General features: G+C 42.6%; 2 non-coding genes across 2 annotated transcripts; both read right to left on the bottom strand.

Annotated features, from left to right (window-relative positions):
• Positions 1–6215: 6215 nt before the first annotated feature.
• On the bottom strand, positions 6216–6287 carry trnah-gug (transfer RNA histidin (anticodon GUG)). Its single transcript has one exon. It is a non-coding gene; the product is annotated as a tRNA-His (tRNA).
• A 3201-nt stretch (positions 6288–9488) lies between these two features.
• trnar-acg (transfer RNA arginine (anticodon ACG)) lies at positions 9489–9561 on the bottom strand. Its single transcript has one exon. It is a non-coding gene; the product is annotated as a tRNA-Arg (tRNA).
• Positions 9562–15804: the final 6243 nt, after the last annotated feature.

Below are 15804 nucleotides of genomic sequence, written 5' to 3'. Positions count from 1 at the left end.
AATGGTATAGCTTGTTTAATTCGAAGTAAAGGAGTAGCATATCGTTCAATACCATCAATATTAACTTTGGTTGTCTTGGAATCAAGGAGAGCAATGGCTTCATGATCTTGTTTCGATGCAGATCATCCATGGAACTGCAAGTGGCAGTAAAAAGACACTGTTGATCTCTAAAGACTGGAAAAGGAGTGGGTCCCTGCAGTACCCAACCTAATCTAGTATGGATAGCAGCTGGAGCACCAGCTGTACCAAGGCGAACTGGCTCTATGGGATTAATTAAATGTGGGTTATCAGCCCCAATAAGGACTAAGGGCTGAACTTGAAAAAAGGGCTGAAATGGTGGACCCTGAAGATGACAGAAACGTTGCTTTAATCCTTCAACTTGATAGGTCTGATCTGATACCCTTAATTTACTTGCAGTAAAAGCATTATGTATGGTATATCTCTTCTTGGGTTCAGGAACAGAAGAAATCTGAAAGGTAACAGAGCAACCCTCCAGCACCACAGTATCTTGAACTGTTTAAAGAGATAAGGATTCGGCCACCCCATTAAGGCCAAGGTGTTGTGTAACTTGTGCCAACAACATTGTGCGCTTTGAACCATCATCCAAGATGGCAAAGGTTTCTAAGGACTTGCCCCCATGACTGAGCAGAACTTTCACTACTTTAAGTAAGACTTTCCCAGAATGACTAGGACGGTTAAGATAATAGGCACCGCCATCATGATTTCTGTTGTTAACATCATGTAGCACACCTAAATGTTTACCTTTGCATTGAAGACCAGGCTTCTTCAAATCACAATTAATAGCATGGTGCTGTTTTGTCGGATCCATTTCTCCTTGCTGCTTTTATCAAGGCTCTTAAAACTGGGACATAGGCCTATAAAGTGGTCATTACTGAAACAAAACACACATTTATCCTGTCTCAGTAAAACCTGAGACATATTGCCTTTGGACACAGATGGATTGTTCACTCCATGCAGAATTGTAGCAGTACTAGAGTTGCTCTTTAACTGATGGCGGTCTATTGCTTGTTGCCTTGATGGATCACTGACTTGAATAGCTAATGCTTGGCATTCAGTTTCCTCCTGTAACCAGGATGAAAAGTCAATGAGATTGTAATTTTGGTTAGGATGGTTAGCATGGGCATAACGAGCATAACTAGTAACATGTTCTGAAGGAAGTTTAGAAAGCAATTGTTGTACATGTGATGCACAAGAAAGTTCAGCTTTGCCTTGATCTTGGCCTAAGGATTAAAGCATACCTACTAAAGCTCTCACACGTAAAGCAAAATTACTAAAAGCCTGAGAATCACCAGAACGAATATGAGGTAAAGAAAGAATTGTTTTAATTTCTCTAAGAACAAGCTGACAAGGTTGTCCATATTTCTGCTGCAAGGCCAACAAGGCCCTAGAGTATGGACAAGGATCATTAGCATAAGCTAAGGCTAAAGATCGTGCTGGTGGAAACTGCAAATGATCTAAGAGAGAATATGATATTTATAATGCTCAGATTCAAACTGAGGCATCGGGTTATTCAAAGCCAGTTGCAACATTGCAAATTCTTGCGGATCACCTTTACTAAAGGAGGGAAAAGAAGGACCTTCCACTCATGCAGTGGCGTGCACAGAACTGAAGGTGGGGACATATGGATTACAATAAAGTCTAGGCTGAGGATTAAAATAAAAACTAGGAGGTTGTACAGAATTAGGTAAAGCTGATGCTGTTGGTTGAAACTGGTTACCATTCTGTTGGAATTGAGCATGAGCACCACTCTGCCCAAATTAGATTGGACCAAGAGGCTGTTGAACTTGAGGCTGAAAAGAATGCTGGGACTGATACTGAACAGGAGGTATTAGAGGCTGAATACTAGACTGTTGAAACTGAGATTGAACAGGAGGTAGTTGGAACTGAAACTGATTATTAGACGACTGAAACTGAGGAGGTTGGGCCTGAGAAAAAGGTGGTTGTAACTGAGAATGAGCAGCTGGCTGAGACTGAAATTGGAAAGAAGTTTTTAAGAACTTAGAAGCAGGCAGCAGAGATTTAGACTGAAGCTGTTGGGAATCAGAGTGTCCAAACAGGACAACTGAGCAGTATTTGATACTGTGGAGTTATGAGAAGGAAGCAAAAGAATTGGAATCATTGAAGGTGGAGGTGGAGGTAAGGATTCAACTAGTTGGAGGTGGTAATGGAGATAAAATTCTTTCTCTGCATATCCCAGCTTGTTTGGAAGCAGGGGTCAGAGTGCCAGGTCAGCCATCGTACGTCCCTGGAGCACTGTCCCCACTAAAAATGTCATTTCAGATGAAACTCCGAGACATTTCAAAATTGAATAATAATAAGTTATTGTGTGTTTGTCAATTAATAACAAATGAAAATAGATTTAAACAAAACGATTTGAGTAAATATAGAGCGTAAATGTCATTGTAACACTTACAGACTGAACTCATTTTTGATGTTGCGTTTCACTGAGCAATGACGCATCGACTTTCGTATTACATGTTGTCTGTGAATGATCATAATGCTTCTGCACTGGAGAATGCGAGCATCGATCCTGTTACCTCTTGCATTTTAAAGGGGATGTCGTGAGTTTCAGCTGTTGATCTTTTACAAAGCAGTTCATCAGATGAAAAACCATCAAAAAGTCACGTTCCGCTACTTTAACAAAAAAGTCGTTTCAGATAAAACTCATTTCAAAATTGGAGAATTATAAATTATTGTGTGTTTGTGTAATCCAATTAAAATTTGGACGTAACTAATGTTTTGTTTATGTTAATTCATAACTAGTAAATAAGTTGTTCTTATTTGTTTTGTATATAATGTTCTGATGGTTTTATGGTTTTAAAGTAAAGTGTATGTATAGCCCACGTTTAATTTATGTTTAAGCCAATCAGCATGAAGGGTCACAGGTCAGGAAAAGAGCGGGAGAAAGTGGGTGGAAAAAGAAGAAAAAAGCAGAGAAAATAGCGTGATGTGAAACAAGTGTCATGTAAGCGGTTAAAACACCTGTTTAGGATTTATCTCTGTTGATGCGTAAAGACAAACGGACAGCGAGTCTTATATTAACATCTTGCAGTTGATTAGTGACATTGTTTATGCTGTATCAGCCGTGAACTTCGTCTCTTGAGTTTTCACGCATGGACATTGAAGGCAGTACGCTTCCTCAGCAACTGTGACGATTACAGTGGGTTAAAAGCATCGGATAAACTCTGATTGTTTCATCCAAGATCAAAAGGAAAAAGACTGGTGGGTTTGTTTCTGTTTCATCCATGTAAACAAAGAACGTGGACAGCTCCACCACAACCGACCAAATATACACTATATTGCCAAAAGTATTCGCTCATCTGCCTTCATATGCTTATGAACTTGAGTGACTCCAATTCTTAATCCATAGGGTTTAATATGATGTCGGCCCCCCTTTGCAGCTATAACAGCTTCAACTCTTCTGGGAAGGCTTTCCACAAGGTTTAGGAGTGTGTTTATAGGAATTTTTGACCGTTCTTCCAGAAGCGCATTTGTGAAGTCAGACACTGATGTTGGACGAGAAGGCCTGGGTCACGGTCTCCGCTCTAATTCATCCCAAAGGTGTTCTATCGGGTTGATGTCAGGCCAGTCAAGTTCTTCCACACCAAACTGGCTCATCCATGAAAGGGCCATCCCCAAACTGTTCCCACAAAAATTGGAGAATGAAATTGTCCAAAATCTCTTGGTGTGCTGAAGCATTAAGAGTTCCATTCACTGGAACTAAGGGGCCGAGCCCAACTCCTGAGAAACAACCCCACACCATAATCCCCCCTCCACCACACTTTACACTCGGCACAATGCAGTCAGACAAGTACCGTTCTCCTGGCAACTGCCAAACCCAGAATCGTCCATCGGATCGCCAGACGGAGAAGTGTGATTCGTCACTCACGTCTGTATTAAGGTTCAGGTGATGGAGCGCTGCAGTCACATCAGCTTATAAAACGTCTTGATTTAAACTAGAAGAATTTAGATTCATTCTGATCTCAGTTTTTAGGTCCTAGAGAAAAATAGCGACTTAAAACATAATGATTCCTTCACTGCGCTTCACAGTTTTAAAGACATTTTATTGGTTTTGTTTCAGCTCTTGTCTCATAAACCAGACGGAGAAGGTTGAAGTGTCTTCAGGACTGGACAGGACAGACAAAGTTGTTGACCTGTAAATAGCAGGAACACAAAATAATAAACTGACAGTTAAATAACAATTCAGCACAATCAAGGTCCAATAAAAATGTGTTAAACGTGAGCAGAATTCATTTCCAGACATTCACTGAAGATTGTTGTGGCGACTCAGTGACGTTTTAGGGCTGTGTTCTGTTTCCTGCCAGGTATCAAGGTGCCCAAATCTGGTTACTTCTGCCAGTAGGTTAGACTCGTTTCTATAAGACAATAACCCAAAAAATACACCCAAATCCATCATTAGTGGTAAATCCATGTTTAAGGAAGAAGAGTTTCGTCTCCAGATTGGAAGCATGTTTGAAATGAGGTGATGTTTATCACTGTGAGATTAATTCTTTATTAAGCTACTTTCTCCAGCGCTCACCTTTCTGATCTGACGTGGTGGTACACTGATGGTACACTGATGGTGCACTGGTGGTACTCTGATCATGTACTGATGGTACTCTGGTACACTGATGGTACTCTGGTACACTGATAGTCTGGATTATTCAGTCGACTGACTCATCAAGCCGATCCACAAGATATTGCTGATCTCCATCAGTCCAGAGTTGCTCCAACATTACATGGAAGCAAACATCAGTCACTGATATACTCACCTATTACCCGTCTGCTAAAACTCTACAGGTGCCTGTAGAATTAAAACACAGATTAACGATTAATCACAATACACGTGATCTGAGCTACATGCTAACACAGTCTCTCAGCTAAATCCATTGAGGTCTGTTCCTATCTGTTTGGACTGACCTGGACTTAGTTCTTGAGGCTCTCTGGAAACCAGTGGTGCTCCAGGATCTTCTCGAGGCTGGGCCGCTTCTTTGGATTCTTGCTCAGGCAGCTCCTGATCAGATGACGGCAGGCTTTGGGTACAGTAATCGGTTCAGATCAAAATCCTGATGGAAAATGTGTGTACACGGGTCTAAATGTGAATGTCCTGCATCTTCTTACCCTTAGACACACCAGGTTTGAGCTTCAGGTGTCCAGCAGTGATCTCCCTCTCGTTCCAGAACGGCATCTCTCCACACACTAAAACAAACAGTAAGATCCCCAGACTGTTGCAGGGCAGCCATGATACTTACCTCGCTTGAACCATTCAGGGGGGGCGTATAACAAGGTGCCTGAGTAAAAGTGAGAGAGATCAGTGAGGGCCACACACGTTTTCATCTGTGTCTCATAACTACTGACCTCTGAGGTACAATTACCTGAAAATCCCCTGTAGGGGCTCGACTTGAGCAAGTCCCCACACCCAAAATCAATGAGCTTCACTTCTAAACTGTCCAAACACACCAGCAGGTTCCCCTCCTTGATGTCTCGGTGAAGAACCCCGTGATCCTGGCAGTGACGTGCAGCGAGAACCACCTGCCGCATGATGATCTGAGCCAGACGTTCAGGAAGGGCGTCGTCTCTGCGGTACTCGAAGAGATTCATGCAGAGGTCGGGTCGCTCCAGGATTAGAACATAACACTCTGGAGTGTCGAACCATTCCAGAAGCTCTAGGACGTGTTCACAGCGAGGTGGCTTGGACGCCATCAGCATTAACGCCACCTCTTTTGGGAGGCTGTTCTTCTCTCCAGGCTAAAATATAAGCAGACATGGTTAGAGTGGGATTGGAACCAATAGGCGTGATAGATAGACAGACAGACAGGTAGGTAGACAAACAGACAATGCCGTGACCCGGATGCAAACCGATGTTGCTGAGGCCACAACGCAGAGTACTAACCACTATACGATCACTGCTTCCCAGTGGTCGGCTGCTCCCTGATAGACTGCAGGCATAGTTCCAACAGAACAAGCTGCTTGAGCTACAGCAACAAGGTGCCGAGGAACTAATACACATGAAGTGACCGAGCCAGCCGGGAGTCGAACCTTGAATCTTCTGATTTGTAGTCAAAAGCGTTATCCATTGTGCCACTGGCCCCTATGAAAGCGCGGTCATGACTTTCCTGTAGCTCCGGCCCTGATTCTGTCTCTTGACCAAGGACAGAATATCAACCTTCGAAGCACGGCATACAAAAAGACAGTGCCGTGACCCGGATTCGAACCGGGGTTGCTGCGGCCACAACGCAGAGTACTAACCACTATACGATCACGGCTTCCCAGCAGTCAGCTGCTGCTCATTTGATAGACTGCAGTAGGGCTGGGCGATATATCGAGATTTTATAATATATCGATATATTTTCATACGCGATATAAGATAAGACAATATCACGTATATCGATATACAGTGTATCACAAAAGTGAGTACACCCCTCACATTTCTGCAAATATTTCATTATATCTTTTCATGGGACAACACTATAGACATGAAACTTGGATATAACTTAGAGTAGTCAGTGTACAACTTGTATAGCAGTGTAGATTTACTGTCTTCTGAAAATAACTCAACACACAGCCATTAATGTCTAAATAGCTGGCAACATAAGTGAGTACACCCCACAGTGAACATGTCCAAATTGTGCCCAAATGTGTCATTGTCCCTCCCTGGTGTCATGTGTCAAGGTCCCAGGTGTAAATGGGGAGCAGGGCTGTTAAATCTGGTGTTTTGGGTACAATTCTCTCATACTGGCCACTGGATATTCAACATGGCACCTCATGGCAAAGAACTCTCTGAGGATGTGAGAAATAGAATTGTTGCTCTCCACAAAGATGGCCTGGGCTATAAGAAGATTGCTAACACCCTGAAACTGAGCTACAGCATGGTGGCCAAGGTCATACAGCGGTTTTCCAGGACAGGTTCCACTCGGAACAGGCTTCGCCAGGGTCGACCAAAGAAGTTGAGTCCACGTGTTCGGCGTCATATCCAGAGGTTGGCTTTAAAAAATAGACACATGAGTGCTGCCAGCATTGCTGCAGAGGTTGAAGACGTGGGAGGTCAGCCTGTCAGTGCTCAGACCATACGCCGCACACTGCATCAACTCGGTCTGCATGGTCGTCATCCCAGAAGGAAGCTGACGCACAAGAAAGCCCGCAAACAGTTTGCTGAAGACAAGCAGTCCAAGAACATGGATTACTGGAATGCCCTGTGGTCTGACGAGACCAAGATAAACTTGTTTGGCTCAGATGGTGTACAGCATGTGTGGCGGCGCCCTGGTGAGAAGTACCAAGACAACTGTATCTTGCCTACAGTCAAGCATGGTGGTGGTAGCATCATGGTCTTGGGCTGCATGAGTGTTGCTGGCACTGGGGAGCTGCAGTTCATTGAGGGAAACATGAATTCCAACATGTACTGTGACATTCTGAAACAGAGCATGATCCCCTCCCTTCGAAAACTGGGCCTCATGGCAGTTTTCCAACAGGATAACGACCCCAAACACAACCTCCAAGATGACAACTGCCTTGCTGAGGAAGCTGAAGGTAAAGGTGATGGACTAAACCCAATTGAGCACCTGTGGCGCATCCTCAAGTGGAAGGTGGAGGAGTTCAAGGTGTCTAACATCCACCAGCTCCGTGATGTCATCATGGAGGAGTGGAAGAGGATTCCAGTAGGAACCTGTGCAGCTCTGGTGAATTCCATGCCCAGGAGGGTTAAGGCAGTGCTGGATAATAATGGTGGTCACACAAAATATTGACACTTTGGGCACAATTTGGACATGTTCACTGTGGGGTGTACTCACTTATGTTGCCAGCCATTTAGACATTAATGGCTGTGTGTTGAGTTATTTTCAGAAGACAGTAAATCTACACTGCTATACAAGTTGTACACTGACTACTCTAAGTTATATCCAAGTTTCATGTCTATAGTGTTGTCCCATGAAAAGATATAATGAAATATTTGCAGAAATGTGAGGGGTGTACTCACTTTTGTGATACACTGTAGATGTTGCGTTCCAATTAGATCCGACAGTTTGACTTTCTCTTCTCCCAGTTTGTCTCTGCACATGTTCACCTGCCCCGCCTCTCTCCCTCACTGAACACAACTCGCCCCTCCCTCCCCACCGCTTCACCAGTAAGTCCTGCAGGCAGCGATAGCATGGAGACGGATAAAGACATGACAGAAGCTATCGAGGAGGAGCTGCTTAGTAAAAAGAAAAATAATGGCTCAATTATTTGGAGATGGTTCGGATTCAAAGTGTCAGATGAGCAGCAGAATAATGTATTCTGTAGAGAAAGCCGAAAACAAGTCCAGACAAAATGTTCGAGCTCCGTGTACCATTCGTTTTTCACTTCAAATCCCAAAGTTGAAAAACAAGAAAACGAGTCGTTATTCGTTTCAAAAATCAATATAAACATACAAGCGCATGCACGGGCTGACATGCACGTTAGTTTATACTGGATGATATCCCGACGTCCGAGACTCATTTATTTATTTATCTTCTATTATAGTATTTCTTGTTCTCAGCCAATAAACATCCAAAAATTAATAAAATTGCATGAACTAACTCTGCAGTAAACAAGGAGCAAACAGCAATTAAACAACAAATAAAGCTGTTAAATAATATTGAAGTGCATGAAGCAGAACGCTGATTAAAATGCATTATATATTGTAATAGTTACACAGTAACATGAATGATTAGTTCTGCCTGTATTACAGAACTGAGTTCTATATGGTAAAAGAAAATATTAATGTAAATGTTAATGTTGTGGCGACTGATGTAAAAATAATGTATAAAGTCCAAACATGTGAGGGGGGTTTAACGAGAACGCTACTTTTAATGTCACACAAGCTCAGTGCAAAACACGCAAGCTCACACAAGCGCAGCCGGAAACGGTCAATTTCTGTTATCTTCCCTACACACTCGCTCCCTGCGCCCTATAGTACACTTAACGTTCTTAAAGGGCCAGACAATATATTTGTAATTCAGGTGAGACATTAGGAAACAAACTTTTTCTTACAATAGTTATTTTTTTTCTTAAGGAAAAATAGTTCTTGTGTGAAGCTTCCCAGCATGAATATTAATAAAAGTGCCTGTAAAAAATTTGGAACACATAGCTTTGTCTCAGAAGTGTCTTGTTGTTATTACCTTATGGGATGAAAAAATATCGAGATATATATCGTAGAAGAAGCTGCTTGAGCTACAGCAACAAGGCACTAAGGAACTATCAGGCAAAGTTTTGCTCGAGTCCAATCATAAAGACCAATTCCCATACCGGGAGTCAAACCAAGGCTACCTGAGTGAAAACCAGGAATCCTGACCACTAAACCACATGGGAAACCGCAAGGCTCAATACCAGCTGGCGCCAGCATCAGCAACTTCTTTCCGCTCTGACAAGCCTTTGTCCTGCATTGTTGGAACTGGGGTACAGAAAACCATACACAAGGAGTTAGAGAGACAAAACAAAAGGCATAAGGTAACCGAGCCAGCCAGGAGTCAAACCTAGAATCTTCTGATCCGTAGTCAGACACGTTATCCATTGCGCCACTGGCCCCTGTTGGACCATGGTCCTGACTTTCCTGAAGCTCCAGCCTAATTTCGGTCTCTTGCCTGAGAACAGAATAAAAACAAGAGGACAATGCCATGACTTGGATTTGAAACAGAGTTGCTGCGGCCACAACGCAGAGTACTAACCACTATATGAGCATGGCTTCCCAGCGGTCAGCCACTGCTCCCTGATAGACTGCAGTCATAGTTCCAACAGAACAAGCTGCTTGAGCTACAGCAACAAGGTAACGAGGAACTAATAGGCGAACAACAAGCACAAACAGGGTTTGAGTTCTTAAAAAATAATAAATAATCTTAATAAATAATCCAGTCAGTTAAAAACCCAACAAGAAGGCTGTACCTAATACACTCATACCAGAGAAAACACACCCTAACATGCTAGTGCCATTACAGTGCTAACAATGGTCCACACCTATTTGGTCAGTTGGAGTGCTCATATGGGGCTCCCTTTCTATTGATATATGATTTACAGCCTAGTGACAAAGTGTACAGTGCAGCAAATGGGTTACAGTCAGTACATTAACTGTACATAATAATGTGAAAAGATCTTACAAATCTTAGTCCATGTGGGGCGAGGGTGGTGTCGATGGTACCCAAGCTAGTCAGGATGCAGTCTAACGCGCTGCATTCAGGTCACAGTCTCTCATTGAGGCGTGGGTTTGAATCCCACTTCTGACTGCTAGTGCTTTATACAAATTTATGTCTTTAACCCTCTAACATACAGCGGTTGGACAAAATAACTAAAACACCTGGTTTTAGACCACAATAATTTATTAGTATGGTGTAGGGCCTCCTTTTGCGGCCAAAACAGCGTCAATTCGTCTTGGAAATGACATATACAAGTCCTGCACAGTGGTCAGAGGGATTTTAAGCCATTCTTCTTGCAGGATAGTGGCCAGGTCACTACGTGATGCTGGTGGAGGAAAACGTTTCCTGACTCGCTTCTCCAAAACACCCCAAAGTGGCTCAATAATATTTAGATCTGGTGACTGTGCAGGCCATGGGAGATGTTCAACTTCACTTTCATGTTCATCAAACCAATCTTTCACCAGTCTTGCTGTGTGTATTGGTGCATTGTCATCCTGATACATGGCACCGCCATTGGATGCACATGGTCCTCCAGAATGGTTCAGTAGTCCTTGGCAGTGACGCGCCCATCTAGCACAAGTATTGGGCCAAGGGAATGCCATGATATGGCAGCCCAAACCATCACTGATCCACCCCCATGCTTCACTCTGGGCATGCAACAGTCTGGGTGGTATGCTTCTTTGGGGCTTCTCCACACCGTAACTCTCCCGGATGTGGGGAAAACAGTAAAGGTGGACTCATCAGAGAACAATACATGTTTCACATTGTCCACAGCCCAAGATTTGCGCTCCTTGCACCATTGAAACCGACGTTTGGCATTGGCACGAGTGACCAAAGGTTTGGCTATAGCAGCCCGGCCGTGTATATTGACCCTGTGGAGCTCCCGACGGACAGTTCTGGTGGAAACAGGAGAGTTGAGGTGCACATTTAATTCTGCCGTGATTTGGGCAGCCGTGGTTTTATGTTTTTTGGATACAATCCGGGTTAGCACCCGAACATCCCTTTCAGACAGCTTCCTCTTGCGTCCACAGTTAATCCTGTTGGATGTGGTTTGTCCTTCTTGGTGGTATGCTGACATTACCCTGGATACCGTGGCTCTTGATACATCACAAAGACTTGCTGTCTTGGTCACAGATGCGCCAGCAAGACGTGCACCAACAATTTGTCCTCTTTTGAACTCTGGTATGTCACCCATAATGTTGTGTGCATTGCAATATTTTGAGCAAAACTGTGCTCTTACCCTGCTAATTGAACCTTCACACTCTGCTCTTACTGGTGCAATGTGCAATTAATGAAGATTGGCCACCAGACTGGTCCAATTTAGCCATGAAACCTCCCACACTAAAATGACAGGTGTTTCAGTTATTTTGTCCAACCCCTGTACATAATAATGTGAATAGATTCAGCAGTTCGTACAAATCTTTGGCCATGTGGGGGTGTTGAGGAAAATTGTCGTTCATAATGTGCATTCAGGTCAGGATGGCCGAGCGGTCTAAGGCGCTGCGTTCAGGTCTCAGTCTCCCCTGGAGGCGTGGGTTCAAATCCCACTTTTGACAGCTCACGCTTTATACAAATCTACGTTTGCATGTTCTCCCCGTGTCTGGGTGGGTTTTCTCCGGCTGCCCTGGTTTCCTCCCACAGTCCAAAGACATGCAAGTGAGGTGAATTGGAGATGCTTAATTGTCCATAACTGTGTTTGATATAATCTTGTGAACTGATGAACCTTGTATAATGAGTGACTACCGATCCTTTCATGAATGTAACCAAAGTGTGTAAAACATGACATTAAAATCCTAATAAACAAACAAAACTTTAAACTAAATCATTTGAGTGAAAATAGAGCGTGAATGTCATTGTAACATTGTACATTTTGATGCTGCATTTCAGTGAGCAATGACTCAAGTAGTTTCATATTACGTGATGCCCTTAAATCAGGGGTGTCAAACTCAAGGCCAAATCCGGCCCGCCACGTCATTTTATGTGGCCCGCAAGAGGTTAAATGACGTACTATTGTTCTGATGGTTCTAATAGTCACTGAGACGTACTTATAATTTAATGCGGCAACTGCTGACATCGTAGTCATGGCAACTAACTTTGACCTTCGCTAGAAGCCTTGTAACTTTTACGGCAAAAAGAAAGCGGGGTAGCGTAGTCAGTAATGTAAACAATAATAATAAATACAAATAACGCTCTTATATAATCTCTCAATATAATACAGAAGCATCGTCTTTAAGTAGTGACATTTATATTCTCAGTTGTTTGTAAATGTTTAGCGAGTTTTGTGTTATGGAGGGAGTTGTCTGTCTGTCTCTCTGTCTAGCTAAAAGGGGGGGGGGACTCAGAGAGGGGAGAACAATCGTCTTAAAATACACTGTAAAATCCTACATAAACTGCATCTCCCAAAATGCATGCTGATTTTTTGACCTGCAAAGTGTCCGCATCCCGCCAGTAGATGATGTTGAGAAATATTTACACATTATCCCAAAATGTACAAGAAGAGAAAATTAAGCAGAATGAGGAAATTTAATGAAAGTGAATACGTTTATATAATAAAATAAGTTTGTGCTTCAGGAGGAGAAACCGGTGCGTCTCTTGTGTTACCATAATGCTGATGTGGCCCTTGGTGAAAATGAGTTTGACACCCCTGCCTTAAATGATCATAATGTTTCCGCACTGGAGAATGCGGGCATCTATCCCGCTACCTCTCGCATGCTAAGCGAGCGCTCTACCATTTGAGCTAATTCCCCTTATACACAACTGTCCTTTAAACTTATTGTGTTTGTATGATTTGTGTAAATCCTATTTATTTAAAATATCCTCCAGGCCACCCAAGAAGGCTGGGTCCCTGCTGAGTCTGGTTCCTCTCAAGGTTTCTTCCTGAGTTTTTCCCTGCCACAGTCGCCCTCGGCTTGCTCAATAGGGGTTTTTGGTCTGTTGGTCCTGGATTTTGTAAAGTTGCTTTGAGACAATGTTCATTGTAAAAAGCGCTATATAAATAAATTTGACTTGACTTGACTTGACTTAATGCTGCATTATAAAGTGAGGGTGCAAGGTGTTTAAGCTCACGTACTCTTTTCTATATTATTTATATTCTCAGTTTATTTAAAATGTTTATCACAGCTTTTAGGACGAACTGAACCAAATCGTAACTGTCTTTGTACCACTGACAGACTGACTTAAGGGTTGATGCAGCATTATGTAAGGGCCAAAATAGTGCAGGATATACCAGCTGTTTAGTGCAGTGCAATAACAAAGCAGCTCTGTGAAGCAACAACTGAAATTATGATGCATGTAATTCAACATAAAATATGTGGGTATTAATATCTAATAAGTGCATTATTAAATACGCAAATATGCATGATTTTGAATGGTCTTCTATTTACTACAGTCTGTTTGAAACAGCTGGGCGTACAACTAGTTGGTGTGGAGAACATGTTACACATGCAGTGTGCTATTATTTCAAGCTGATCAAGTACATGCTATTTCTATTAGAAATATCTCACAAAGTACAAATTCTTCATCATTCCAAACAAACCATGTTGTACGGGACATTACCGCTTACCCAACGCAGTAAGAAACGACTCGCCCGAACAGGGACTTAAAACCTGGACCCTCAGATTAAAAGTCTGATGCTCTACCGACTGAGCTACCAGGCCTCGGCAACCTACTTTAATCATCACAAGGATGTGACATGAATTACAAACTTTAACATATGTTGTCCTGTAAAACTTCAATTAATATAAAAAGGTTTTATACCTGTTTTGGCTCTCTTGAAGTCGACTATACACTATGTTGCCAAAAGTATTTACCCCATTCCTAATCCATAGGGTTTAATATGATGTCGGCCCACCCTTTGCAGCTATAACAGCTTCAACTCTTCTAGGCAAGCGCTCTACCATTTGAACTAATTCCCCTTACGAAGGACCCTTTATAAATTGTAATGTACTAACAGAGCGTTGATGCTGCATTATGTAAGGGACAAAATAGTGCAGGATATACCAACTGTTTAATGTAGTGCAATTACTACAGTCTGTTTGAAGCGGCTGGGCTTACAACTAGTTGGTGTGGAGAACATGTTACACATACAGTGTGCTATTATTTCAAGCTGATCAAATTTTATTTCGTTACCGCGGAAATTTACCGCTAGCATTAGCCACTTGCTACCGTAGAGGCTCGGCTCACCTAGCCGCTGTCCGGTGGGGATGTTACGGGTCTTTTGCTGTGCGGTGGTGGAGGTGTGGGAATAAACACACACGACAGGGTAGAGTCACTTTAACTGTTTAGTCAGGACTTCAGTGAGGGTTACAGCACTTTAGATCGCCTAGTTCCAGAACCCGAACTTCAATGCTGGGACCATAAGGCGAGACTCATATACAAAACTGCAGAACGTCAGAACGCACGTGTATAAACCTGGTGCTGCATTCTGATTGGCTGAGCTGAATGTCACTCACATACTAGCTCTAACGTTCATGTTGCTTAACTGAAACCATCAATCAGAATTATGGCAGCTCGTTTATCTGGCCAATCAACAGTCAGAAATATGAATAACGCGTAAATGATTTTGTAAGCTTCCCCATTCTTATTAACAAAAATAACTAACAAAATAAATAAAAAATAAAACAGCCAATCCGGGGCCCCTGGGCTGAAGCCCAGGTAAGCCCATGCATTAAATCGCCCCTGAGTACGGGACATTACCGCTTACCTAATGCAGTAAGAAATGACTCGCCCAAACAGGGACTTGAAGCCTGGACCCTCAGATTAAAAGTCTGATGCTCTACCAACTGAGCTATCTGGGCTTTGTACCCAGCTTTAATCCTCACAAGGACGTGACATAAAATACAAACTTTAGCATACCTGTTTCAGCTCTCTTGAGGTCGATTATACACTATATTGCCAAAAGTATTTACTCATCTGCCTTCACATGCATATGAACTTTAGTGACTCCCATTCTTAATCCATAAAGTTTAATATGATGTCGGCCCACCCTTTGCAGCTATAACAGCTTCAACTCTTCTGAGAAGGCGTTTCACAAAAACCGGGTTTGATTTCTTAACAAATAATCCAGTCAGTTAAAAACCCAACAAGAAAACTGGACCTAATACACTCATACCAGAGAAAAGACACTCTAACACGCTAGTGCCGTTACAGTGCTAACAATGGTCCACCCAAAAACATTATTTGGTCAGTTGGAGTGCTCATATGGGGCTCCCTTTCTATTGATATATGGTTTACAGCGTAGTGACAAAGTGTACAGTGCAGCAAATGGGTTACAGTCAGTAAATTTACCATACATAATAATGTGAAAAGATTCAGGAGTTTGTACAAATATTAGTACGTGTAGGGCGAGGGTGGTATCTGTGGTACTCCAGCTAGTCAGGATGGCCGAGCGGTCTAAGACGCTGCGTGCAGGTCGCAGTCTCCCCTGGAGGCGTGGGTTTAAATCCCACTTCTGACAACTCCTGCTTTATACAAATTTACATCTTTAACCCTCTACCATACATAATAATGTGAAAAGATACAAAAGTTAGTACAAATCTTAGTCTTAGTTTTTTATTATTTCAAATGCCATTCATTATTTCAAATGCCATTAATAATTTATCCAAAAATCCACCACCATCTCTACAGTCTTTTGTGTGTTGAT

Source organism: Trichomycterus rosablanca, chromosome 10 (genome assembly GCF_030014385.1).
Source record: "Trichomycterus rosablanca isolate fTriRos1 chromosome 10, fTriRos1.hap1, whole genome shotgun sequence".
NCBI classification, from domain to species: domain Eukaryota; kingdom Metazoa; phylum Chordata; class Actinopteri; order Siluriformes; family Trichomycteridae; genus Trichomycterus; species Trichomycterus rosablanca.
This window is presented reverse-complemented; position numbering and strand designations above follow the sequence as displayed.